This window comes from Alligator mississippiensis, chromosome 5, assembly GCF_030867095.1.
Source record: "Alligator mississippiensis isolate rAllMis1 chromosome 5, rAllMis1, whole genome shotgun sequence".
NCBI lineage: Eukaryota > Metazoa > Chordata > Crocodylia > Alligatoridae > Alligator > Alligator mississippiensis.
The window spans coordinates 201,020,014-201,047,842 of NC_081828.1; the positions used below are offsets into that span (position 1 = coordinate 201,020,014).

The window sequence follows — 27,829 nt, forward strand, 5'->3', positions numbered from 1 at the left end:
CAGAAATAGCTGTGCTACTGCAGTTGAGTGATCAGAGATTGCTGGCATCTTTTATCACTGGATCTTGAACTGAGCAGGCTCATATTTAAACTGTGAATGGAATCCTTCTCATGTCACTGTCCTCTCTGGTGTTAGCAAAGATATTTCCCTGAAGGAGACCTGCTTAGGCACAGCCTGAATGTTTAGATGATTGTTTAGACCTTATGCAAATGATCTAACTTTTGATTTTGAAAACTGATCCTGAACTCTATCAAGAGCAAACAGACAAGTGTTAGGGGATTTTCAGCATTGGTGACTCAAGCCAATGCACCAACCAAGCAAGTCTAACATAGTCATTAATTAAGACCTTGGGGACAAGAAGTATAGTTTTTCTAGTATAATAATTTAAATTGCTGGAAGCCTTATTTGTGCTACCCATGACATTTAGAAAATATTAATACATTTTTCTTTTGTGAGTTCTAAAGTGAAATTAAGTTTCTGAATCATTAGTATCATGCTCTTTGTTACATTCAGGTGATTTCATTCCTGTTTTTACTCAAACCCTTAATATTTATATGTTCTTATACAGCTGCCACATTTTATAGAAGAGATTTTCCTAGTAAACAGAACAGGTCTTCTTAGGTTGGTTTGTTCAGTTAAATTAGGAATCAATTATTTTGTCCTAGGACAATATATGTTTTAAAACTGTAATAATGTTTAACTAGATGCCTGCCCTATCACCTAAATTAATGCCTAAAAGTAATATTCAGGAAAAAAAACCCTAAAGTCTAATTGTTGCTGAGGTGATGGGATCTCACTTATTCACTCTTCGTGAAATTCCTACCAACAGTTCATAGTAGGAACAATTCTATTTAAATGCAAAATATCCAAATCTGATTGCACCTTGAAGTGAGGGTATCTACTAAAATATAGTATGTCTTCAATCAACTATCACCAGGTATAAGAATATAATGACAACTTAGTACTGGTGAATACTGTATATCTCTCTCAAGAAAAAACATTAAGGCTGGAAGCAAAGTCTCCTGAAATACTTGTGTATATTAAACTATATTAAAATAGCACCTGGGGGGACCTGATTATCCTTGGCACAGTGTGAGGCAGTCATCACTTAAATGGATAAGGTAAAAATAAATGAGTGAAAGGAAATCTTTTACCAATTTATAGAAAAGGAATTCATTGACTTGTGCAAGGTCATATAGGGAGTCCAAGGCAGAGCCAGGATTTGAACCCTGATCTTCTGAGCATCATTAAAATGTGTTAACCATAAGACCATCATTCCCCTCCAGAAAAGTAGAGTTCACTATAATTGAGAACTGAAATGTCCAAAAATTAGAGTCTATTCTACCTATTAGGCATTTAAGGGCATGTCTACATGTGCTATTAATTAAAGGCTTACTGTGCAGTAAGTCTTCCCTGGGAGCACATCTACATGTGCTTTCTGTTGGGAACAAATATATAAATTTGTGATTTTTATTTTCAAAAGTATTAATGTCCTAGGATATTCCTTACACATGAGCATGAACAGGACATTGTTAGAAGAAGGAAATCATCTGAAAATTGTTTGACCAAGAAAAGAGAAGGCTGTGGAATGAATGTCATAGGCAACTTGGGTGTTAAGACCAGATTTTATATATTTATCATAGTATAAGAATAGCATAACTAAAATATAGTCTAGATCAAAGGAACCCAACACATTGTTGCCTCCAGCTTTTTGTTCCTTATATATATATATTTGGAGAACAATTTGTAAGTGTTTTTGTTGCTGTGGAAATAAGGACATAAGAAATTGCTTCAAAGAAAGCAAATGTCTTGTGGATATTTGTGTGTGAATGTTTATTCTGGTATATTCATTCTGTAAATTCTCTTTGTGAAAACCCTCTTTTTATGGAAATGTGACATCTAAAGAATGCCACACAACTTATGTAACAAATCATAATTTAAGGATCTATTGTAGACAAAAAACCAGAGCAATCACTGAGTTAGCATAAAGTAACTGAGAAATGTAAATATCAAAGTGTAACAGGCAGTTTAAGGGGCACTTACCTTCCAAGTGCTCTACATTGGGCTCTGCCTGAATGCTTGAGGGAGTTTGTTCCAACAGGGATGCCATATTTGTAGTTTAGTATTCTCCCCAGCAAAGGGATGCAAGATTCTCCCAACAGAGACACGTAGGGCATGTGTAGATGAAATGAAAGCCCTAAATTGAAGCAGTGGGTTTTTAAAAACACTTTAAACCCTTTAAAGCCCCGTGTCATGGACACACCCACTTACTTGCCTCTCCAGTGGCGGGGAGGGGAAGGCAAGCTGCCAATGGGCAGAGTGGTCCCTGGCCTGTGGGGGGTGTGGGTGCTTCCCTCTGTAGCAGTGGCATCCCCCACCCCCAGGCATCACCTGCCAGCAGGCACCTGGCTTGGGCGGTCCTGGGGGGCACTGCAGCCATGGAGGGAAGCATCAGGGCCCTGTGCAGCTCAGGCAGGCAGGCTCCAGGAAAAAAAAAAAAAATTTTTTCTTGGGTGGAGCCTGCGTTCCCAGGCTGCTGCCAGGCTGCTTGCGCTGGCTTCCTGCAGAGCCCCTGAGCTGCGTGGAGCCCAGTGCTTTGCTCTGCGGCTGTAGGGCAGCAAACTAAAATTCCTCTGAGGAGTTTTGGTTTGCTGCCCCCCAAGTTATTTAAGGTGCATTATGCCGCCGAATTTCCTACAGCAGCTGGAATTAATGTGCAATATGCCAACATCATTAAAGCGGTGCAAAAACATTTAACTCCTTTAAAGTGCCGTGCACACATGCCCCTCATTTTGGCTATACACGGCCATAGTTCTAGTTCAAATTATCCCCAGCAAGGGGATGCAAGATTATTCCAGCCCAGGGATTGGCTACGGTGGCTCCCGTTAAAATCAGAGTGTCTCTCTGCCCCTGGGGTGGAGAGAGAAGGCGCATGCTGCGTAAGAGGGGCTGGGAAGAGCCTGCAGCATGGTCCCCCACCTACGGTTGCCTGCTGGACCTGTCATGGGTGAGCCAGAGGCTAGCAGAGCACCTAAAGTGTCAAGCAAGACACAGAACCCTAGAACAAACAAGCAAAGTTCGTGAGTGAGCTGAACAAACTCCTTAGGGTGGGGACACAGCCCTGGGAAGCTCCTAGAGGGTGGGACAGTGATTCCCTGCTGGGTTTGGAGACTTGGGGGTTGGTAAGAATGTGATAAACCCCGTGTGAGTGGTTGGAGACAGGACACTGGCAGGACTGGGGCAGCTTGGCAGAAAGAGATGTCAGCTAGGGAAAGTCCTCAGGATGCCTGTGTGGGTTGAGACCCATGGAAGCATGACCTGAGGGGAAGCCTCGGTGTGCCTGATGCCTTGAGGGAAAGTGAGCCCAGAGATGCTGCCTGGTCTGGTAGCGGCAGCTTGCTCTCCCGCTGTGTGTTTAACTGTGTAAAAAGCTCTGCGGTCTTGGAGAGGCCGTGCCCAGGCAGAGAAGAGCGCACAGAAGTACGTGGAGGAGAATCTGTGTTTTCCAAGAGTCTGAGTGGAAACAGTTTCTGCAGACTGCGAAACACCTGGGCCTGTGCAGCTGGAGCCTGCAAGCACAAGTCAGGGTGATTGGCTATTGGTTATGAATAGTTAATTAGGGATTCAATATAATGAGTATCTAACATGGTGCCTAAGTTATTAGCTATGTATTCATTGATTTGATCATCCTTTTAGTGGAAATAGTTATCAACTGTTACTCTTGTATAGACTCAACTTTGTGTATTGTAAATAGAGCATTCCAAACTTCTGAAATTATTTGATATTATTTAATGTTTGATATTATTTAATGTTTGTTGGCATGTAGCAATTACCTCCTGTATATAATTAAATTTTATAAATAGTTATTTATGAGTCAGCAAGTTCTTTCTGTTGTAAAGTGAGCCTCTCCTCTCAGGGAGCCTCTATATGCTCCTAGGTGAGTTGAGCAGGGGGTAGAGCTACCTGGCACCCAAGGTCCTGAACAACTGGACAAGGTAACAGTCAATACCATGCACCAAAGGTTACAAAAGTCATAACAAATCTTTTGTAGATACCTTATTAGCAGCAAAAAAGAATAGATTATTTACTAGACTACTTCCTAGAGCCCTAATTTCAAGCATCCATCACAATTTTCAATTAGAACAACCTCTTAAATAGGACCAAGTTTCTTAACCATAGTTCTTAATTAAGTTTTGTACATGGAACTTAAGATACTTCCTAAACTGACTGCTTTAAGACTGCTTTTAAGACACGCTATTAGTTACTTTCTCAATGTAGTTTTCTAAATTGTTTTTGTTCATGTTAGAATTGCATAATACTTACAGATCAAACTCACTTGAATCTTGATGATGATAATTTGCTCTGATGATTCAAACTGAAAAAGTTACCCATACTAATAATTGGAAACAAGTAATATATGAATACACAAGGCTTATATTTCTAGAAATAGGTGGATTATGCCCAGGGCTTACAGTACTGTACTTTGAATTGTTTGTTCTTCAAGAAATCTGCTTTTGTTAGACAGTGATTTATATATCATTTATTTCCTAAGAACACATTTTACAGCAACAACATAACAACAGCAATCATATTCTAATTGAGATGCTAGTTTATAAACCACAAATCTAAATGTTATCTGTAATGGGGGATTCTGTAGTTTTATTTATTAGGAAAATTGTGACTTTTAGCAAACATGGTCAGTCTTCTGAACAATATATTTAGTAGGAATTGAAGAAAAGCAAAGATTTTTCTAGAATTGACAGGATTACTACTTTGTATCCAAGACAGGCCTTAGGGTTAGATACGAAGTGGAAGTTTTGGGTCTGCTGATAGCCGAGATGAGTTACAAATGCCTATTTTGATACTGGATTCTAGCTGAAGGCTGATGAAATATATGTCCATTAGAGATGCACAACAATTTGCACAATTAGGGAGAAGATGAGAGAGACCATATTACTATAACTGTCCCCAAATTGTTATTTTCCTGGCACATTTCTTTAATGAATCACTTGCTTTATTGATAGTACTGTTAGTTGACTTGGGAGAGCAGACAATATTTGCAAAGAAAAAACGTTGTACATTCTTATAAATTTCTAGTTAGATTACTCTCTTCAGGCATCCCAGCCTCCTTTGCAGGTCCCTGCAATCCCTTCCTTGGCGGGAGGTGCACTAGCACTGAGCTCATGCTTGGTTGCTCTGGCCAAGCACCCAGGCAGCCTCACCTGCAGAGCTGAGCCAGCACAGCCCTCTCCCCAGTTTACCTCCTGCCTCTGGCAATGAGGGGTTGGGGGTGGGGGTGGGAAGGGAGGCATCTGTGTCTCCTGCATGACCCCTGGGCACTCATGTCCCCAGACCATGGCCCTGCATCCTATCATGAAGCACCCCATGATGTACACACAGACCTGACACAGAGTCCAGGAGAATCTCTTCACTTGGGCACAGCCCATGGAGCCTGATCTTGACCTCCCAACACCCAGCCAGGGAACCCCATGTTCCCATACTTGAGCACAGTCTCACAGATCCCAACTCTGGCTGCTACACACTGCAGCTCAGTGGCCAGAGCCAGGCATCTTGCCTGGACTCCAGAAGTCTCTGGCAGCCTGGGAAGACTATGGGGCATACTGGGAGGCATGCAGGTTTGGCTCCAACCTGTAGGCCTCAGCCAGTGTGGGCAGCCTGCATGCCACCCCACCAAAAAAGCAAATATTTATACTGTTTGCTATTGTTATATAAACTTGGCTGCTTACAGAAAACCATGTAACTTGTGCCGAAGTGATTAGTAAAGCTAACTACACGTTCTCATGCATTAGCAGGTGAATGACAAACAGGTCCAGGGAGGTGATACTCTCCCTTTATGTGGCATTGGTCAGGCTGCAGTTGGAGTACTGCATCCAATTTTGGGCACTGCACTTCAAGAGGGATGTGGACAACCTCGAGATGGTTCAGAGAAGGGCCACTCATATGGTTAGGGGCCTGCAGGCAAAGCCCTACGAGGAGAGATCGAGAGCCCTGGATCTCTTCAGCTTTCTCAAGAGAAGGCTGAGAGGTGATCTTCTGGCTGTCTACAGAGTCATCTGGTGGGGGGTTGTGCAGCAAGGAATAGGAGATGCTCTGTTTACTAGGCACCCCTTGGAGTAACTAAGAACAACGGCCACAAACTCACAGACAGCAGATTTAGGTTAGACATCAGGAGGAACTTCTTTATGATAAGGGTTGCCAGAATCTGGAATGGACTTCCAAGGGAGGAGGTGCTCTCCCTTACCTTGGGGATCTTTAAGAGGAAGCTAGACATGCACCTGGCTGAGGTCATCTGACCCCAGTGCTCTTTCTTGCCCAGGGCTGGGGGTTGGACTCAATGATCTGCTAAGGTCCCTTCCGACCCAAACATCTATGAAACTTAGATCAATTCCACGTTGGGCTTTTTGAACGTCTGTACTTAGCCACTGTTTCTGGTAGACTTGTTTATGCATGCTGTGCAGTGTGCAGCAGCAGACTTCCCACAGTAATCAAGCTGCCTGCCAAAGTACAAGGATTTTGTCTACTCTTCCACACTTAGCTGGATTGCCAAAACATGAAACAGCAATAGAAAGTTGTCTGCTAGACTGCTAATTAGTCTAATTACAGTTAAAGGGCATGATTGATAAATGTATGACTAGCTGTCAGAACAGGGTTCTTGGTTTGTCCAGCTAACAAATTAAAGACTTAATCCCGGACATCCTTACACAGGAAAGTTCCCTTTATACATTGTCTCAAGGAATAGTAAACAATATGCCTAGATCACTAACTTTTCTGCAATGCTGTATTCGTGTGGCATGTTGTTTACTATTCCTCGAGACAATGGACATATCAAATATATGCAAGAAAAAAATAGGTTTACCTAAAACAATAGTCTGCTTTGAAATACATGTAGGATAAAGCCCCAACATTTCAAGTCTCTAAATGCAGTGCCGCTTATACCAGTTTTTCTTTTTTGTTGTTCAACAAATATAGTAAAAATACGCTCAAATGTAAAAGAGGCAGAGAGATTCAAGGAGGCTACTTTTTGACACAAGAACAGAAGTATGTCTGGATCAGTACAGAGATGGATCCAGTATTCTGTGAAATTTCCTTTCTTGGGCAACTGCAAAGGTCCCCTCAATGCCCCAGGACTCTCCTCAGTCATGCAGAGAAGATCTATGTAGCTGGAAGTTTCTAATACAATGGTTTTCAACCTTTTTTCATTTGTGGACCCCTAAAAAAATTCAGACTGAGGTGTGGATCCCTTTGAATTGTGAGTGTGGGTATTCACATTCTTTTGATTGATCACAGTCATGTTTCAGAGACTCCTTAGACATAGTCTTTGGACCCCCAGAGGTCCATGGACCAGAGATTGAAAACCATTGTTTTAATACACTGTGGCCTCCTCTACAAATTAAACTTAAGGCATGATTAACCATTTAATCACACCTTACGTTGTGACCCAGCTACATGTTCAACCAAATAGTAGCATGATAAAATAAGCAATATGCTACAAAGTTATTACAAGAAAAATGTGGAATATCTTTGTAGCTTGTTCCAATTATGCCATTATTTGAACTTGTGGCCAGGTGCTCCCCTGTGGCTGGGAGCCTTATCAACTAAGGGGATCTCAGCCACAGGGCTGCACCATCCACTGCCAGTCCCACAGCTGACAAGGCTAGCAGAGGTGGCAGTGTTCCTACTGCCGCTCCTGTTGTGAGCCTTGTGGCTGCGGGACTTGAAGTGGGGAGAACCCTGCCCCCTCCCCCTTTGGCTTCATCAGCTGTGGGTCTCACAGTGGCTAAGGACAGAAGTTACACATAAATCAGTTTAAGTGATCAGAAACTGATTTAAACCTGTAACAGAACAGAAGTTCAGTGTACATAAACCAGTTTCAAAATGGCTTAAATTGATTTAAGATAAACCTGGTTGGGGCTCGGACCTGATGATCTGTTTAGGTCCCTTTTGACCCTAAGTACTAAATACTATGAATGTGTCTCAGATGGCCAGAGCCGACTTGAGGTGATCTACAAATTGCTCGGCCGTTGGGCGGGCTGGTGAATGGAGAGGCAGAGAAAACGTATTGGTTGCAAAAAGGCTTTACTTACACCGCTAGTAGCCGCGACGCAGGTGGTCCGATCGCTTAAATAATTACACGAGTTGCTCCAGCTGGCAACACCCGGGCCAGCGAATCCGTAAACGAACCAGGCATGCAGGAAAAGGGGTATATCGAGGGATAGCATTCGGCGACGGGGAGAAAAATTGATAGTTGATCAGGCTATCGATTCGCTCTGCCACGAGTCAGGAATTCTCTTCAGTCACTCTGCAGCGTGATCAAAGTTCTCCGACTTGGGCGGAAGTCGCACAGAATTTTATACAGCTAACAAGCCAGTCGCTAGCCGCCACGTACGAATAATTTAGAATCGGCCAATGATAGGACAAAAATTTGCATACGAATGGCGGGAACTCTCTTGCACCGGAGCTTTCTATTGCAACAAAAAACTTTTGCTGTGCGCAGAGATTCTCATGTGGCGGGAAAATTCCATCATGCTGAGGCACTTAAAATCATTGGGTTATGACATGCCCCCTTGCCGACGGCACAGCTGGAATTTTAAACACATGAACGTGCCTCAAGTAAAGTTCGTCTAAGGACTCGTTGGTTTTGCAATGCTTAAGTAACAAAAAAAAATAAAAATAAAAATAAAATATATATATTAACAAATAACTTTATAGACCGGTCTCCAACAAACTATAAAATATAACAACTTGAACCTATGACAATAATTATTAATCATCAGCTGACTGGGAAACATCTACTTGAGACTCTTCCTCTATGTCAGTCGACGGAGTGTGGTCCTCAATGACATAGTTGCCATGGAACGTTCGCCTTCTTTCGTAACAGATAACCCCAACTAAAATGTTTACAAATATTAGAAAGAAAGCTCCACCCATTACACTACCGATAATGGTACCCCAATTGCCTTCCTGCATCGCTGGTAAGGTTAAGGCTGATGCCAAACTTGTAATGTTATTAGTTAAAGGATACCATGGAACCGTGGATGATTGTGTAGTAATAATAGAAGGATCTAATATATGGATAGTTTGTTGATCGCTTCTTTGACCAATGGAATTTGTTACCCTACAAATATAGGTTCCAATGTATTCGTAGGCTAATGGGCCACTGAAATATAGAGTATCACTCACCGATACTAAACCTGCAGGCCACTGTTCATCTAGCCTGGTCCAGGTGACTTTTATAGGTGGTGGATTCGAATTAACATTGCACTTAAGCTGAACAATTTTTCCGCCAAAAAGTCAATTTCTGTCATAACCAGTTATTGATACTTCAGGGGCATATTGGATGTCTAGTACGTGAGAGTATCTTATTTCTTTGTTTAAAGCTGGGTGTTTCACAATACAAGTTATACGCCTTCCCCTCGCAAATTTATTGGGAATGATCTTATGTTGGCTTATAACTGTTACCATTCTATTTGGAAAGGAAATTGAATTATATTCCATTTTACCAAAGTCTCCTTCCCAACTTATATTTGCAGTGGGTTTCCCAGTGGCTGCTGTACAAATGGCTGCCACTGCCCACTTTCCATCATCTATTAGAGAATTTGGCCCCTTGGTAAAACTTACAGTGGGCTCAACAAGTACAGTTACAATTGTTAACGATTGTGTATTTCCCAATGGGAATGTAGTTACTTTGCATATATACTTTCCTTCATCATAGAACCTCACATTATGCAGACTAATCATTGCATCAATGGGCGAAGAACTTCTAGACAACACCCTCCCGTGGTATTTTCTTTGAACAGAGACCCCATATTAGGGATGATGCACAACAATAGTTTGTGCACTTTTATCATATATCTTTTCCCATGAAACTTGTATTATGGTTTCATTCATGTCAATCATACATTTTAATGTGACAGTCTTCCCCCAAACTGCTGTTATGTATGGATCAACAACAGGTCTAACTAATACACTGCAGCAGAAATGAGAGAGGAGCAGCGCCAGAGCGAGTTCTGGCCCGGCGGACATTCACTGCCTCAGTGTCCCCTCCATAGCCGTCACTACGTTGACTCGAAGGAACCGCAGTTGGGTGCTCGACAGATCTCACAATCGAGCGGCTGTAGATTACTGCTTTGTTGAGGTCAGGCCTGTAAAGAAAGAAAACAACAACAAAACAAAACAAAAGAGAATCGTAATTGAATTTACCATAAAGATACTAGGTGAACGTCGGAATGACGAGTCATCCAGTTGTGATGAACGATAATAGGGGGATGATCGGGCTTTTCCTCTAATAGGACAGAATAGGTATTAGGGTACTGTCCCGATCGTAGAACTGTTCCTTTGTGAACTTGTGGATGAGATTGGCGGGGGTGCAGTATTGAGACCCACACTAACTCATCTGGTTGGAATTTAGGTTCCCAGGGTAGAGGTTTTGTGACATTAGCTTCGTCCCATAACGTTTTTGCGGTGTTCAGTGAGATGAGAACATCATGATTGAATTTAGTCCAGTTTTTAAAAGTCCCTCCCCCTCTGAGATGAAGTTGTTCTTTGTACAGGCCTATATGTCTTTCTACAACGCCACTGGACTGCAGGTGGTACGGCAGATGGAGATGCCATGCTACATTGTGAAGACGAGCAAATTTGTCTAGAGCGTTAGAGTTAAAAGGGGGTCCCCCATCAGACTGAATCTCATGAGGAGGTTGCCAGGTGGCAAATACAGCAGTTAAAGCAGAAACAACAGCAGTGGCATTGCTTTTTCGTAAGGGAATGACTTGTAACTGTCTTGTTCCCAAGTCGACAATGACTAATCCTTTATTTGGCGGCTTAGACCCTGGGAGGGGTCCTAGCAGATCTACCTGCCAGACTTTTCCTGCCTGGAACTGCGAAGAGTTGAAAGCTCCAAGCTGATGTGTAGTTCAATGACACTTCTCCTTAGCACATATCTCACAGGCCTGAGCTACCTTTTCCCAATCGCGCCGAACTCCATATGAGGTCGGCTCTGTAATGGTTTGGCGCCAACGTTGATGGCAAGCTCGTGGTCCTGGGTGACCCCAATTTTCATGAAGCCACGCAAGGAACGGACTTACTTCAGTACCAGAGTTAGTGGTAATGGGTAATTCTACATCGGTCCGAAGTGGGTCTTCTAAGAGTTTATCGATGACCTCATGCACTGGGTCAGTGTCCGGACGGTGTGACTTAGTGTGCCTAACCAACGGGAGCCGTGCAAATTTAGTTAACGTTTTCCAGATGTCTTGCCAATCATCCAAATTTTCGGTGGGAAGGGCTGTATCAGTAAGAATCTTATAAATGTACTGCGAGTCGACTGCGATAATTGGAACTGGGAGCGTATTGTCATGATGTGTCAGACAATGCTCCAGTACCTTGAGGAATCCTAACAATTCACATTTTTGGGCCGAGTTGTCATCCGGGTAGGCTTGAAATATTTCCTTTTCGTGACAAGCCTTGCAATAGTACCCATAGCCTCTGCCATGTCGGGAGGTTCCATCTGAAGCCATCCATGCCAGGGCAGAGGTTCCATACAGTGTAGGGACCTTTTCCTCATCTCCTGGGCTAGGATTGGGCGTCGTATCTTCAAACTTCCAGCAGTGCCAGTTGTAATGGTGGGTAAGCACCAACGTATTCCATGTTTTAGGCTCCCCCTGAAAATGCGGGTCGACTTTTTCCGCATCCAGCAAGGGTAACAATGTGGCACCGGGAGCGCGTAGTGTCCCAGTCCCCCTTGCTAATGGCTCCACTAGTTGTCCAGCTAGGAGGATTTTCCCTATAGCTCCATACCGATGTTGTGCCACTTGAAGCGTCTTATGGGCAGTGTATACTAGCTCATCGCGAGGGTTGTGTACAACAGCCCACACATGGTTTGTGGTGAACCCAAGGGTTATGATTAATGGCTCACCAAGATCGATTGCGTGGAGCTGTGTGTTTTTAACCGTGGCTAACAGGCGAAGTAGGTTCCGCTGATCTCCTTCCGTCCAAGGTGTGGATTTTCGGAATTTGTCATGGATCTGTCGCTGTAATTTAGTAAGGAGTGCCAAATGACTGGGTTCAACATAATGCCGGTACCAGTTTAAGTGACCTAAAAGCTGTTGAAAGTGTCTCTTAGTAACAGGGAGGAATGTCTTTAATGGATCGATGTTAGGACCATCATGTGAGATTCCGTGGCAGATGGAACCAATATATCGGGTGCCGAGGAACATGATGTCATCTACAGGATGTAGGCATGACTTTTCCTCGTTGATCGTCCATCCTTCACTCTGAAGGTGAGCGACTAGTTGGTTAACTATATTAATAAAGATGGAACTATCATGACCCATGATAGCAATGTCATCGACATAACTCCAGATTCTTAATTCCTCCTCTGGGGGAAGAGAATGTGAGGCATGAAAATTCTTCAGGGTATTGTTCATGGCACCAGTAGCCAGCGATGGAGCGTTGTGATACCCCTGCAGGCAAACCGTCCATCTGTACATAGTGCCATCAATGCACATATTTAGTACTCATTCAGGGTCAGTTATCAGAATTGAAAAGAACATGTTTTTTAAATCCAGTGTGACCCCGACCCACTTACTTCACTGGAATTGAGCCATCTTGAACATGCATTGTGGTAGAGTAGAAGGATTAGGTTGTTGAAGTACTTGACATCTTTTGTTGGCCTCCCTATAATCGACGACTAGCCAGGCTTTGTTGGGTTTTCCAGGTTTCGCGACTCCCCATCCTGGTGACAGGTAGGTGCTAGCAGTTACGGTTTTAATACAACCTCGTTGCTCGAGTCGCCGCAGGAGGTCAGTAAGGGACTTTTTTAGGGGACCCTTGGTTGGGATTGGTCGATACCGCCAGGTGGAGATGTTACAAAGCGTTGGTCGATGCCAATCCTGCTCTGGGATAACAATGGGTAATGCTTGTAGCACTTGTTCTTTAAGGTCAAGCGCTTTAATCCCCAGGATTCCTAGAATGTTGATGCCCCCTAGCATGGCCTCTAGAGTGTATTGATGACCTTGGACTAAGAATTTGACTTTTGTTGTGACTGCAATAGCGTTAAGTCCTTGTACCTTAATCGTTTTGGTGGTTTTCTGGTGGGGTATCATTGAGGTAATTACATTAACTTAAGCTCCAGTATCGAGGAGGAAGAGTACTCATTGTTGGTCATCTGGATCAGCAGGGTCATAGACAGTAAGTTCGGCGTAAGGACGAGGGTCAGTGGGGTCAGGTTTGAGTTGGAGAAGGCCGCCGGCGGAGCTGACGGCCATTACTCGTTTTTTGGTTGGTTCTTGAACTTGTATCCTAATGCTTCGGCCACACAGTGTTGGCTCTTATCCCCCAAAATACGCAGTTGAGGTTTCGTGAGTCCGGAATGACTGAGAAGGAACCCGAACATGTTCTTTTCCTCTTATGTTCTTTGAGGTGACCACCATAGCTGTCGCCGGGGGTTAAATTCTTGACGTCCTGGTCTCGGTGCTTCGACTGGGTACGCCGAAGATCGGTCTTTTACATCATTAGAAGTTCCTTCACTTTGTTTCATGAGTGCCTGCAGTCATGGGAGATGGCCCAACAGATTTCCTACTGGCTGACCTGCCATCGGGTTCAGAAAGAGTCGGAGCGTAACAGCATTTGTCCTTCCATATACCTCTACACAGGCGTCTATAGCTTCCAGAGGCGTTGGAATTGCTCTGGGGTCTGATAGGTGGCGATGAGCCCCTCTCTCCTTGCGTTGGGTTGCCGTTAGCCCTATTGGATTCGCTCTTGGGCTCCATGAAAGATATGACACTCCAATTATGGCCAAGAGGAGTTGTTCCGCAGTGGCCTTCTGTGGGTGACCCTCATGCCAGGCATGGAATTTGTGGGTTACCTGTCCCACTACAAGCGCCGGGAGCGGGATGGGCCAGTGTGCACTGTCCATGACCACGTTCAGATCAGTAGCACGCCCTCTGCTCCACACCGCTTGTCAGGTCAGGGCACTTGCTTCTTCCTTGTCTAAGATGTCAGATCCGAATTCTACTATTAGTCACCCCAATCACATGGCCAAAGTCTCTTCCAGTTTTATTTTAGATTCCCTGCAAAGTTCCTGCATTTCTGGTTGGGTGTGTGTGTGAGAGGTAACAGTGGTATGCGTGGTACCTTCTTCATCTGCAACATGCTTCATCACAGCTATTGGGTGAGCTGCAGCAGAGAGAGAGTTAAATTCATCAGGCGGGAGCATTGGATACATCCCTCCTCCCATTGCCCCCTCCCCGTGGCAAGGAGGCGGGGCCGTTGGGAACGTCACCTCAGGGGGCGGGGTCACTAGGCGGATTTCCACCGGTTCTTCCGAAGCTCCGCCCCTCTTTTCCGGGTTCTCCGGATGGCTCGCGTTTCTTTCGGTGCCATTTTCTATCAGCGGCATTATGCGGCCAGCACTATTGATAAGCGTTGCTCTGGAGTTCTCTGCCGTCCGCTCCAGCGACTCCTTGCCCACCGTATGCAGTTGAACCTCCAAATTTGCATATTCCCTTAGTAGACCTGCTACTGAATGGAACAACACATTCATCATTTTTCCCTTTTCCCACTTGGTTAAACCCCATCTGGTCGCGTGACGGCCCTTGGTCTCCAGATCCTCCCGGAGCTGAACGAGGAGCTCATGACCCCGCGACCCAGGCACCAAATCCGGACAGTTGAACCAGTCCATTGGGGTGGGTTCCCCTCCTTCCCTCAGGTATCGGGTGCATTGGGCAAACTCCTGAGCGGGGGTCAGCTTTTCTGCCTTCCACGCCTTCACCCCGGCTAGGGATATGGCCGATGTTTCCTCCAGGGGTCGATAGTAGACCCGGTGGCTCCCCATTATACACCCGAACTCCCCAAGGGATAGCTTTGTTCTCCACTCTTTTATGACCGCTTCTTCTTTCTTTATGGAGAAGTAGCCGTCAATATCTCGTTCATCCCCTTCTACCGCCTGGTGGTAGGCGATATGTGCCCATAGATCATTTGCATTTTCCACGCGGTGGATCCCGGTGCGTGAAGGGCAGCACCCAATTAGGTTCGTCTCCATCACCGTGCCCTTAAATCCCATCCTCTTTGCCATGTCTCAGATGGCCGGAGCTGACTTGAGGTGATCTACAAATTTCTTGGCCGTTGGGCGGGCTGGTGAATGGAGAGGCAGACAAAACGTATTGGTTGCAAAAAGGCTTTACTTACACTGCTAGTAGCCGCGATGCAGGTGGTCCGATCACTTAAATAATTACACGAGTTGCTCCAGCTGGCAACACCCGGGCCAGAGAATCTGTAAACGAACCAGGCATGCAGGAAAAGGGGTATGTCGAGGGATAGCATTCGGCGACGGGGAGAAAAATCGATAGTTGATCAGGCTATCGATTCGCTCTGCCACGAGTCAGGAATTCTCTTAAGTCACTCTGCAGCATGATCAAAGTTCTCCGACTTGGGCGGAAGTCGCACAGAATTTTATACAGCTAACAAGCCAGTCGCTAGCCGCCACGTAGGAATAATTTAGAATCGGCCAATGATAGGACAAAAATTTGCATACGAATGGCGGGAACTCTCTTGCACCGGAGTTTTCTATTGCAACAGAAAACTTTTGCTGTGAGCAGAGATTCTCATGTGGTGGGAAAATTCCATCGTGCCAAGGCACTTAAAATCATTGGGTTATGACAGAATGTAGTATCAGACTTAACTGATTTGGGTCAAACCAATTTATGAAACTTCTGTCCCAGACCCCTTTCTAGGTCAAGTTAAATCACAGTCCCCCAGCATGATTTCCAGCTCTTCCCCTCTGCTCTCGAGCTGGAGCAGTGAGGGCTGGCTGACAAAGGGGTGGTGGTGGGGGAAGCCCGGCTGGAGATGCAGCCCAGTCTGCAGGGGGGACTGCTCCCACCAGGCAAACTCTGGCTGGGGTCTGGGACCAGGGAGGGGGGTTAAACACCCTTTCCCCCACTCAAACTTACTCCTAGCTGCAACTGTGGACTGCAAAGCGCAGAGGCACTTGGAAGCAGGAAGAAGAAGTGAAGAACAAACCTGCAGAGTTCTGCTGCTGTAATTCTAGACTGCAAATCCCAGAGACCTCTGGGGTAGCAGGAAGAGGAAGTGAACACACAGTCAGAGAGCTGTGTTTTAGCCCCTCCCTGGCTTCTGACAGGAGGCATGATTTTGTGGACTGTGCATTAGATCCCATTTTGCCTTTGCTTGCATGTGTAGAGGGGCCTTGTATAAAATCTTGGAGAGAAAGCCAAAAGATGACTTGTAGTTAACGTTGCTAGAAAAGAATGTTAAAAACAGATCAAAGATAACTGTCACCTGAAGTGGAATAACTTTAAAACATTTAGAGGGTATTCAGCATGGGTTAACACCATTTAATGGGTGAATGCTCCCATTTTAAGTCCTTATTACAGTTTAAAGGTAACTTGTAACATCACCCTATGGTTCAATCTGGCAGGGTTCTCTATATTGTCCAAGGCTGAATACACATTTTTTGTTTATGCTGCTGAATCATTATTTACTATTCAAAATCTCAGGTAGTATTAAAAAAATAAAAGACTGGCAGTGGTTGTCTTCTATTTTATCTACAAAACTTAATTAGCCATTAGGGGAAGTCTCTTTAAATGAGGTACCAGTGCACAGCATTGTTCTTCTCTGTCTCAAGGAAGAGCCTTCAAAATAGAATTTAAAAGATCCACAGTTATGAGCAGGGAAGTATTGTGATCCCATTTTTTTAGATGGGAAAAATGAGACAGAGAAGCTCAGGGTGGGGTTATTCAAAACTCCAAGCACAAGATGTATTGATATTAAAAGGGACTTAATAGCTTGACTCAAGGTATATCTGAGGCAAAGATTTTTGTGGGTCATATCTTTTTTTGGACCAACTGCATGGCTGGGATGGACTTAGACAAGTTTGAAATACAGTAACTTTTTCTTTCAGGTCTATGTTTGCTGCTTTTATGCATACCAGAGACCAAGGTCTCAAGAGTGGTCACGTAAGGATTTCCTTGAGCAGTCTGACCAGTGTATTTCCAGGTCTGGAGCATGCACATGGGAGTGGGAGGGCACAGCATACTTGGGAACATCCTGAACAGGACACATTGCTACTATGGTGTAGATGTACCCCTAGGTACCCCAAGTGAGCTGTACTTGAGTGGATTAGACATAGCCCTAGCAATCCAAAAATGCTGATTGAGAGTCTGGTTCTTGCATTCTTGTTAATTAAGCTTGAAAAAAAATCACCTTTTCCAGTGATCTTGAAAGAGTAGTTTACCCATCCTGTTTTGAGTTCTAGTTTTTTGTTTTTTTGCAAATAGAGATAATGTTGTTTATTTAATCTTTAGAGAGACATGTACATGTCTGTGAAAGGAAAAAGCAATAATGAGTCCAGGTAGGTGGATGAGAAAAGAAATGGGAATTCTAATAGAATTCAGGTGTTTGAGTACCTATGATTTTGTACTCTGTTTTTTGCCCAACAGGAGGAGATAAAGAGTAGCCTTTTATAGAAGGAACTGGACTGAGACTGAGCTGCTGAATGGCTCTGAAACATACTTCTTGGGCAGGCCTTCTGTACAAGGCTGGTGGTAATCCTCTCTTTGTCTCATATTTTATTAATCTTTCTATATGGTCTGTAAACTCTTTGGCTAGGGACAAACATTCAAAAAGCCTGAACCTGTATTGATTCAATCTTTGCAGGTTAGTCTAAGCTGGCTAGGCTAAATCAGTTTTGTAACCGGACAGAGCATTTAACACCCCATCAGAAAACAAAGCCTTGGCTCATTACAAGCTCTTCTTAAACAGCTTTGTCCACATCTGTTGATTACCTCCAAAAAGCCCTAAGTGGACACTGTCCTATCTGCCTTATATAGGATTAGCTAGCATACCATGTGGTGGCTACAGTCTGTGCTGTGGGAGAGAGGAGGAAGTGATCTCTGCTTAAGCAGCGAGTAGTGAGGTGGGGAGGGGCACAGGGAAGCCAGCAGACCTTGCTGTGCCTGCAAGTCTCTGCTGGAACTCCAGCCAGGGTGCAGAAGGGAGGGGCCAGCTCTTCTGTGGATCAGAGAACCCCCCCCCCCCCCCCCCGAGAGCATGCAGGGATGCTGGGGGTGTCTGGTTTAGCTTAAACCAGCAAAGGGTCTGGGACGGACATTGCATAAACTGGTTTGACCCAAATCAGTTAAGTCTGATACTAAATGCAACCAGGTTTATCTCAAACCAGTTTCAGCCATTTTCAAATGGGTTTATGTGCACTGAACATTTGTTACAAGTTTAAACCAGTTTCTGATCACTTAAACTGGTTTATGTGTAATGTCTATCCCTAGCCTTTGAGGCTGAAACTTATGCTGCAGTTCCAACATCTTTCAAAATGTCCTAATAAATACTTAGGACCTCTCAGCATTAGTGAAGTAGAAGTAACAGTGCCTTCTTTTAAAGTTCGTAGAATGATTTTCAGTATTCTAATATATTAAAAGGCTTAGTCTGTGTGTCTGTCTGTTCTTAACACTTTGGCCAACTGTGCATGCACTGCCCAAGTTTGAGACGCTGCTAGGGAAGTTTGTAGTGGCAGTGAACATGCCCCGGCTGCCAGAGCAGCAGGGCTCCCCCATGCCTCTCTGCCTGAGGGTGAAGGGGTGGGGGTGCAGTGGTAGCAGGTGGGGGGCAGGGGAGGTGGCAAGCAGAGCAGGGAGGGAGGCAGGGGAGTGGGGCAGGGGGAGGTGAAGGTGGGGTCACAGTGGCAGCTGTTGTTGGGCCCAGGCAGCAGGGAGGGAGGGAAGGAAGGGAGCAGGAAGGGGGCCTGGCAACAGCCAGCAAGGAGGGGGAGGTGGTGGGGAGGGAAGGAGGCTGCACTGGCCCAGGTAGGCATGGGGCAGGGGGAGGCGAAGAGGGGGTCATAGTGGTGGCTGTTGTCAAGGCCAGGCAGCAGAGAAGGAAGGAAGGGCAGGAAGCGGGGAGGGAAAAGGAACGGGGTCATGGTGGCAGTGTCCCCCCTACCACCTGGCCCTAACAACAGCTGGCAGGGTGGGATGACGGGGAGGGAGGGAGGGAAGTGGGTAGGAGAGGGAAGGTGGAGGGAAGCCCCACTGAGAGGCAGAGGCAGGCGGGGAAAGGGAGCCCCCGCACCAGAGGCTGGAGGAGGAGGTGGCGTCAGAGGGAGTCTTTACATGGCCAGCCCCGAAGGGTGAGCAGGGTGGGGTCTAAACACTCCCTGAAATCCATCATTCTTAATAGGCAATTAGTTAGTACAAGGATAAAAACCATATTTCTCCTTCATCTTCTTTCTTTTGAAATGTGTTCTTTTTTTTAAAAATGCTAACAAATTCTACTGTCTACTGATTGAATTCCACATGGAATCAAATCTCACTGCAGAAAGCTTTCAGTCACCTGAAACTTTGCAAAAAAAAATCATGTATCAGGTGAAATCCAAGACCTGAATTGATTATACATTTAGTAATATATTTCCATGATCATTCTCCCTCCACATGACCTCCCCAGTGCCGGTGCTAAACATAATGTATTCTCTTCTCTACGAAGCCATCCAGAATTGATTTCCTAGTGTGGGCTTACCTACAAATTGCATTTGTTCTTTATGTAATTTTGCACAAGTTTATTAAATACTAAACAAGTGACCCCAATAGTGATACATGTGTGATACCACCAGCCAATTTTTCTACTTTTGATGAATTTTTTATAATTACCCTTCATCTCCAGCTGGCTTTTGATTTGGCTAATTATACTGTTGGCCAAGCCAAATTGATTTAATTCTCTTCCTAGAATTTTTATCAAATGCCTATCAGAAATTCAAGTATGTACACGGCATGCCATTAATCTAGTAATTTCCTCTTTTTATCCAAAAAACTTCAAGATTGTCTGCTAAATGACAACAGGCCAATCTCTGGACAAAGTATTTGCAGCACTACATAGGTTCACAGAGAGTCCCCCTCACAGGTGGGAACTAGATGGTTTTAGTCCCCATTTTCTCCACTCAGTCATGCTTAGATTTTGATTCAGGACATGGCATCATGAGTAGGGGCTACTCATTCAAAAACAGATGTGCCAGGAAGGATAGAAAGCTTTGGTGTATGCCATCATTTCCTGTTACCAGCTGGAGTGGGGAATAAACTCTCCATTAAAAGCGGTGAAATAACTTATTCTCCTACCAACTCTCAACAAAATGAAAACATTGTGGGAGGGAGAGAAGACGTGTTTGAGTCCCAGTGCCCCTAAGCTATTCCCAGAACGATGCAGTTCCCAAGTCCTACCCCTTATTAAAGGCTGTGCCTGAAATTTTAATCGAACAATAAATGATAAAACTGAATACTCTGTTTTTACCAGTTTCACAATTGTTCAGATAATTTAAAATTGCTCAGTGGTATTTACCATTTATTCTATCCTTATTTTTTCCTCTCTTTCCCTCTTTTTTAAAATCCTGGCACACTCCATCTTCCCCATTATCAAGATGTACAACTCTGTTTTGCAAGCAATAGCTGAATGCTTTCATTATAATAAAAAATAATGCAAAGGTGTAAATATAACAGAACAGATGCATGATGTCTGAGCATAACAGATTCCTTTGATCCTCTTTTTATCAGAGGTTCTATGCTTGTTTCAAGGATTGCACTTCTCAGTCACCCCTCCCCCCCACTATGAATTTGAATTAAATTTTAAGCACTTTATTTTAATATTTGACTTATATAGTGATCAGGGGGTTATCTTTCAATATTTATAGACACACACAAAATATGGATGGAGGGACTTTGAGATCTAGTCCATTCCCTTGCTACAAGAAAGGTTCAGCGAACCACAATGGTTCCTGGCAGTTGTTTGTTTAACGTGTTCTTAAAAATCTCCAGTGTTGGAAATTCTAAAACTTCCCTAAGGAATCCGTTCCAGAGCATAACGACCCTTACAGTTAGAAAGCTTTCCCCAATGTCTAATCTAAATCGTCCTTGCTGCAATTCAAGTCAATTCCTGTCCTATCCCCGGTGGACACAGGGAACAGTTCATTACCCTCTTCACATTTGAAGACTGCTATGTTTTGTTCAGTATTCTCTTAGAAAAGGGAAGGAACAAATCTAATTCTTTCAGTCTTTCTACAGAAGCAATTTTCTGAACCTCTGCTTATTTTTGTTGTCCATACCTTTCATTTTACATGAGACATTACTTTGAAGGCATGTGAAAGGTTAATCATATATGCAGAAATGGTTTATCTGATTCCTACAGTTTCTAATTTTGGGTGAAAGCTAGTTGTTTTGGATTTCTTTGGGATATCAGGAAGTTTGATTTTTGGAATGTCTTAGTTTCTTGGGTCTCACAGCAAAGATATCCTAAATCAATACTAGCCTACCTTTTTGGCAGGAGTGCTACAAGTTAAACCTCACCCCCTCCCCACATGCTCTGACCCCATTCCCCAGAAAAATCTGACAAAGTTTGCAACCTAGAGCACTGGAATGGAGGTGGGGGCAGGGAGGTATCAAACCTCTGGCTGCATGGAGCAGAGTGAAGGCAAGTTGCTGGTGTGAGAAGTGGTGTCACTGCCAAGAGCCAGGTTAACATATTACATGATCATTATACTATAATAAGATGGAATAGATGGGGGATGTAGCTATTAAATTAGAATCAGTTAACTTTAACTTTGATTCAGGGCTTCCAAGTTCCAAATGCTATTCAGTCTTTCTGCCAAACCTAATGGAGGAGCATGGATGAGATTCAGCAAGGAGTGCGTCATCTGGGTATGGAAGAATGTTACTACTTTCTCTGCTAGTTATTTAATTTAAAGTAAGCTCCTGTAACACCGTCTCCCCATTTGCTTACTCTATTCATGCAAACATCCTCAAATCATCCCTTCACCTACCTCAACTACATGACACGGAAAGCATCAGACACTTGCAGTAAAAGCAGGTTTAAAATAAAGATACCATCAACCAACAACTGAAATACAAGGTGTGATGGAAGAAAAGGCTCTTCTCAGAAAACTGCCAGCTACAGTGTGGGCTGAAGCTTCTTGTGTGTGGTCTTCCATGGCTTAGCCAAAATAAAGCCTATGTCTAAAGCAAGAGCCAGAGTTTCCACACACAGAGGTCTGCTAAAGCGAAACTCTCTTGTCATACCTTAGAGGAGTTAGAAGAAAATTCACACTACCCTGTGCCTTTTAGGGAGATGCTTTACATGCTAGAGGTAATAGTTCCTCACACATAAAGGGATGAGAGAGCACTGCCTTCCATGTCTTGAGGTAACACATTTTAGTTGGTGTTTAAAGTAGTTTTTAAACAGGATGGGAAGCTTCTCTCATTGCCAGAAGAAGTAAGGGAAGCCCTGAAGGTTTTAAAACAGCTTGGGAAGATATGCTTCTTCTCAGCGCTGTTTGCTTTAGGATCTGGCTCTGGGAGTTTGAGAAGGGGGCTTTATAAAAAAGACGCATATTAACTTCTGAAGAGCCGCATGTGGCTCCACAGCCACAGGTTGGCCGCCCCTGCTAGACATTGTGAGAACACGTGCGACTCCACATGAAGTCCTCCCTCTTATCTAACAGCTTGGTGTAGAAGACCCATCTTGGAGGTGCATAAAGGTCAAAGGTCCTTCAAAGCCCAGGAGCTCACAAGGCTAACATGGTTAAGGCATAGCCATTTCTGTAGCTCACCAGCACTCAGGGGAATTATGTGAATGATCACACCCAGCTTTGGCTCCCTCTCCAAAATGATCAAGTACCAACTTACAGCTGGATCAACTGGAGGCATCTTTAGGCAAATGTCCGGAGCCATACTTAAGTTCATGGCTCCAGGACTATAGTGATACACCTTAATTACTCTGCCACTACAGCCCAGGATGTGGGATATCTGCAGTAGTGGATCTAGAAATGGGACAAGGATGGTGCAATCTCTCCCACTTGGTCTGTACCACACATGTAAAGTGAGCTCTGAGCAAGCTGCCTAGTCAGCACAGGACCCTGCTACAGTGTGAGCATACAGCTCTATGCTCAGCAGCTGACTGGGGCAGGATTTGGCCAGAGCTTCTGCTTTTGCATGGTTCTGGAGCCTAGGGCATGGATACTGCTGCTGTTTGCCCTTCTTCTTCCTTCCCCTTCCTACTGAATTCAGCAGCAGGGGAAAAGATGGGATTCTGCACTTTTTTTTGCCAAAGAGTGATTCCTCAATGCTTACATGTGGCAGTGGTGCTCACCACTTGGACTCTGGTGCCACATGTAAGCATTGACTCCAGGCAGACCCTGTGCTGGGTGCTCAAGTGCAGCACTGCCAAAGAGTGCTGCTGTACACCCCCCCCCCCCCCCCCGGATCCACCCCTGGATACCTGGGTTAAAATACACTCCAGTCTATGGCCCAATTAATATTTAAGTGTACAATACAAACTGGAACAGCCTCAACAAGGAAGGATAAGAAAGGACCATCTCTATGTTTAAGGAACACTCCTGAGATGTAGAAGGCAGGGCAGGATAACACCTTAGAAACAAACTTGTTCAGAGAGGCCTAAGCTGTCACCAATGAAAGTCTGCTTTGTGCCTGACATTAGACTAAGATAGCTAAGTACCTTTCTCTATTTGTGAGAGGTGGGGGACCTGGATTAGATGGGGGACCTGGATTAAAGATTTAGAGGCTTCTTGAACCTTCTTGATCTTCAAAATGGAGTGGGAAACATTGTCAGATTCAAAATGGACGTCAAATTTTTTCTTGAAAGATGTGTGGTAATTTCCGATTTTATTTTGGCTGGAAATACAACCCCTTCCCACTCTCTTGTCCATGCATGAGCTATTAGCTTCTTCTAATGTCAAGTGTTCACTGCCAACCTCCCAGAAAAGTTTCATACTTTTTCTAAATCTATGAAGCAGCATCTCTTGAGTCCATTAAATCTCTCACTGAAACAAGGAACAAGGATTGAGTAACTATATGGACTTTTCCTTCCCATACTGTGGGCACGTCTACACATTCATTATCATGCCGTAGTTACTGTGCATTAAGTTTAGTACTTGGTTAACCAAGTACTAAATCAATATGCTGTAATGTGTGCTACTGAGCATTAGCACCAGCGCACAGCTATTTAGTGATGCTTACAGCTCAGCACCATATTAATAGGAGTTTTGCCTGGCATGCTACTGGGCAGTGTTATTATGCTACTGCGTAGTCAGTGTCTCATGTAGATGTGCCCTGTTTAGCCTGGAAACTAGAAAGACTCATGGCAGCAAAAAAATGGCAGAAACAGAAGTCCAGAGTAATTAAAATCTGCTAGTTTTAGGGGTTAATGCCCTTCAGGGGTTTCTAATTGAGTCGGGACAAGAGAATGAACAATCAGAACAAGGAAGTCAAGGTTTGTTCTATAAAACAGTGTTCCTGAAACATTGTGTTGTGATATGGAACTATGTATTAAGAGAGTGAATATGTGCAATATAACAACATTAAAACAAGAATTAGAACACATTTGAAGAAAATATTCTGGAAGCGATTTTGTTTTTCAATCAGACACAGTGATCTTATTCTGTGCTTAAAAGCTTTAATTTCTTATGCAGAAGTGAACTTCTCCAGGGAAAATCATACACATTAGTTAGTGGGAAGGAAAATTTTTACTCCTACATTTCAATGTATAATTTATTTGCCTGTTACTGTGGATTAGTTTGAAGAAAAATGTGGTGGAGCAAAAGCCAGCTTGGTCTGACTAATGGCACCAAAGTCCTTTCATGGATTAAAACCTGAATGAGCTGCTTAAAAACATCAAGATTGGCAACAAAGCTCTTCTTAAAAACCCCTTCATCTTAAAAATACAGTTTACTTCTGTAAATTGTATAGTAACTGTCCCTATGGCATAGTGAATGTGACCATCCTTACCATTCTTCCAGTTTCTCTTACACTGGCTTAACTCTAATAAGTACAATAGAGTGTTTTTTATGTGTGCTATGGAAAATAAAATATAAACTGCTTGCTTGTATAATCTCATGCAGACAGCTGGAAGAGAGCATAGACAGACTTGCAATTTAGCACAGAGGCTGCATTTCCTTTGTTGTTTTTGTTGACTCACCAGTGGTGACTCCTGTTAATTAGGAAGAGGAGATAATTCATCCTTATTTTGAGAGCTTTCGTACAAGCTAAGTGGTGCATGGACTTTATTCAAGGAACCATCCTAGACATTACTTGTACCATCTAGTTGTGTACATGTGGATTTGTTGAAACATTTAAAAGAATTTCCAAGTGTTAAAGGGAACTTTCTTGTGGATTTTACTAAATTGTAGAATAGAAAACACTTTTTAGATACAGAGAAACTTTACTCTAACGAAACCCTGTTAACTCATGTACCATCCACATCACCCTTATCAGATATGAATATACTGACACCCAATTTTCACTAAACTCCTTTTTCCATTTTTTTCCAAGTTCTAGATTCTGGATAAATGAACATGTGCTCTTAAAGGCTTTGTATACCATCAAAGTAGTAATTTATTAAAAGGAGAGTTTGCTAAGTACTACCAGATCAGTTCTGTTCCCTCACACTTCTGCAGGAATGGAAAAATTAAGCTGTGTTGGGACTATTTTAATTTTATTGAGAGTAAAGGTCAATTGATCAATCAAAGAAAAGAAAACCTGACCCAAAAGAATTGTAACCTTGTTTTATTTAAACAGTCCTGAAGCAAAAATGGTAACAGGGAAGACAAACAATGAGAAAAAATATATAATGGACTGTGGCAGGGCACGGTTGGTCTACTTTAAGGGCTGAGTCAAGCAGCCAGCAAGTGCTTGATTGCAGCAGCCATTTTAGATCTCTGGCTGCTTATATAAACAGAGCAGTTCACTGCTGGCAGGCCAGGCAGTGACATTGCCTGGCTGCAAGGCTGTATGCAACATCCTGGAGGTAAGGGCAGGAGCTATAGAAGATAGTTTGGAGGCTCCTGGTCATGACCTAAAACTGCACCCTGCCAGAAGTGGGTGGTCTGGTTGGGCTCCCAGTGGTGTGGGAGCCCCCAGGAAATGTCCAGCCAGTTACCACCCCGCTGAAAGGTGGGTAGGGGTGCCTTAACCCTAGCCCTTACCTTCGGGTGGGTTACATGAACTATCTGATCCAGGAAAGGCCAGGTAAGCTTCAGGAAGCACCTGACCCTGCTGGGGTCAGTGACCCCATGGAGCCAGGTACGCTTTATGAAGCACCTGAGCCAGGAATAGGGGACCCTGATCCTTGAGTGCAGGCAGGAGGCCTAGACCCAATCGAGGGACTCAACTGGTCAATGCTGGGGCCAGAACCAGAAGGGTCAAAAGGACCAGGGGCCCACATGAGGGAGATCCATATAGAACAAAGAAGCTTGGGGTCCTGATTGGCCTGAGATGAGGCCAGGGCTTAAAGGGAAGCCAAAAGTCCCATGGAAGGGGCCACAGCTAATGGGCAAAGGGGACAGTTGAGTTGACTGCCCAAGATGCCATCTGTGAGGCTTGGGCTGTAATGTAGGGGAGGAATGGAGCCAGAGGTAGTTCCCCCTAGCATTGGGGCAGCCTCCTGCCTAATTAACACCTTAATTATGTTCCATCAAGTCATGGCAGAAGAGACAGGTGGGGAAACTAGTCAGGGATGCCCACTTTACCACATGGACAAGCATAGTCTTAGTTCCCAAATCAGAACCATGAAAGACTGGTTAAACTGTTTCTGCTGTTTCAATTTAAAATGGAAGAACAGATTTCAGGTTCTAGAAATCCATAACAGAAAGTCAACACTGACATGTCATGGTCTTTTCCCCATGATGGTACAATAAATGTTGCAGTACCTTTAGTTGTTTTACAAAGAAGCAAACCTAAAATCTGCAAAAGTGGGAAATATAGAGCTCTGTAAAAGAATAGAAAGAAGCCAAAGCAAATGTTAAGTTCTCAACAACATTTACAGAAAAAGCAGCAGCAAATACCTTCTGTAAATTAAAGGATGAAGCAGTATAAAGTAGTGAAAGAGATAGGAAATATTTGGATGACATCAACAAAGAAGTGGATGTAACTGCTGAAAGGGGTGACGATAAAACACTTTATCAACTCAACAAGATTACACTATCCAGGGTGTAAACAAAGACAGGCCTTAATTACAGGCAGAAAAAATCCCCCAAAGATAGCAATGGACTTTGAACTTCCATGGGCTTCTAATCAGAAATAGGCATTGCAACATTTGTTATTAGAAATAAAAAAAGTGAAAGACCAATTAAAAAAGCTAAAACCTGGGATAACTGCAAATGAAGAATAAGTCAAAACACAAAAAACTCCTGATTATGCCCTCCTCAATAAAACTGTCAAACCTTTCAACAAAATGGTGGACCAGAAAAATCCCTCAGAATAAGGTCAAAACCTTAATTGGTCAGATTAAGGATTGAAGAGAAAAGGATTGAGGAGGAAACTCCCAACCCTCTGAGCCCTGTAGTCACTTATAACCTGGTTGGGGTTGCTCCAAGCTGTGTCTTTTGTGCCCATATGGATGAGGAGCATGGGGTAGTGGTCGGAGGGCTGGACAAGTATCAGGATCCTCTCAGGTACATCCTGGATACGGGCCCCTGGGAGGCAGCAGACCTCATGGGCTAAGGGGTCAGGGTGGCAGCTTCCTCCCTCTGTCCCCCTCAAGAGGGAGTCTCCCATAATAACCACTCTGCATTTCTTCTTAGACGTGGTTGCAGGTTGCCTGAGCCTGAATTGATTAAAAAAGCTTGAGCCAGAATGATTCAATATTTGCAGGTTAGTCTAACCTGGCTAGGCTAAACCAGTTTGTAACTACACAGACATCCCAGAAATGCAGGCACCTGCCTGAAGTGGCCCAGGCTAGAAGCTAGGGGGTGCTAGAGCAGCTCTCTCTGCCCTTCTATAGTGCTGAGCTG

General features: G+C 44.0%; 1 protein-coding gene and 1 pseudogene across 1 annotated transcript in view; one reads left to right on the forward strand and one right to left on the reverse strand.

Annotated features, from left to right (window-relative positions):
• VIPR2 (vasoactive intestinal peptide receptor 2) overlaps nucleotides 1-27,829 on the forward strand; it is a 297,276-nt gene that overhangs the window by 96,314 nt on the left and 173,133 nt on the right. The window lies entirely within an intron of this gene.
• Nucleotides 8,738-11,084, reverse strand: LOC132250675 (nectin-3-like; annotated as a pseudogene).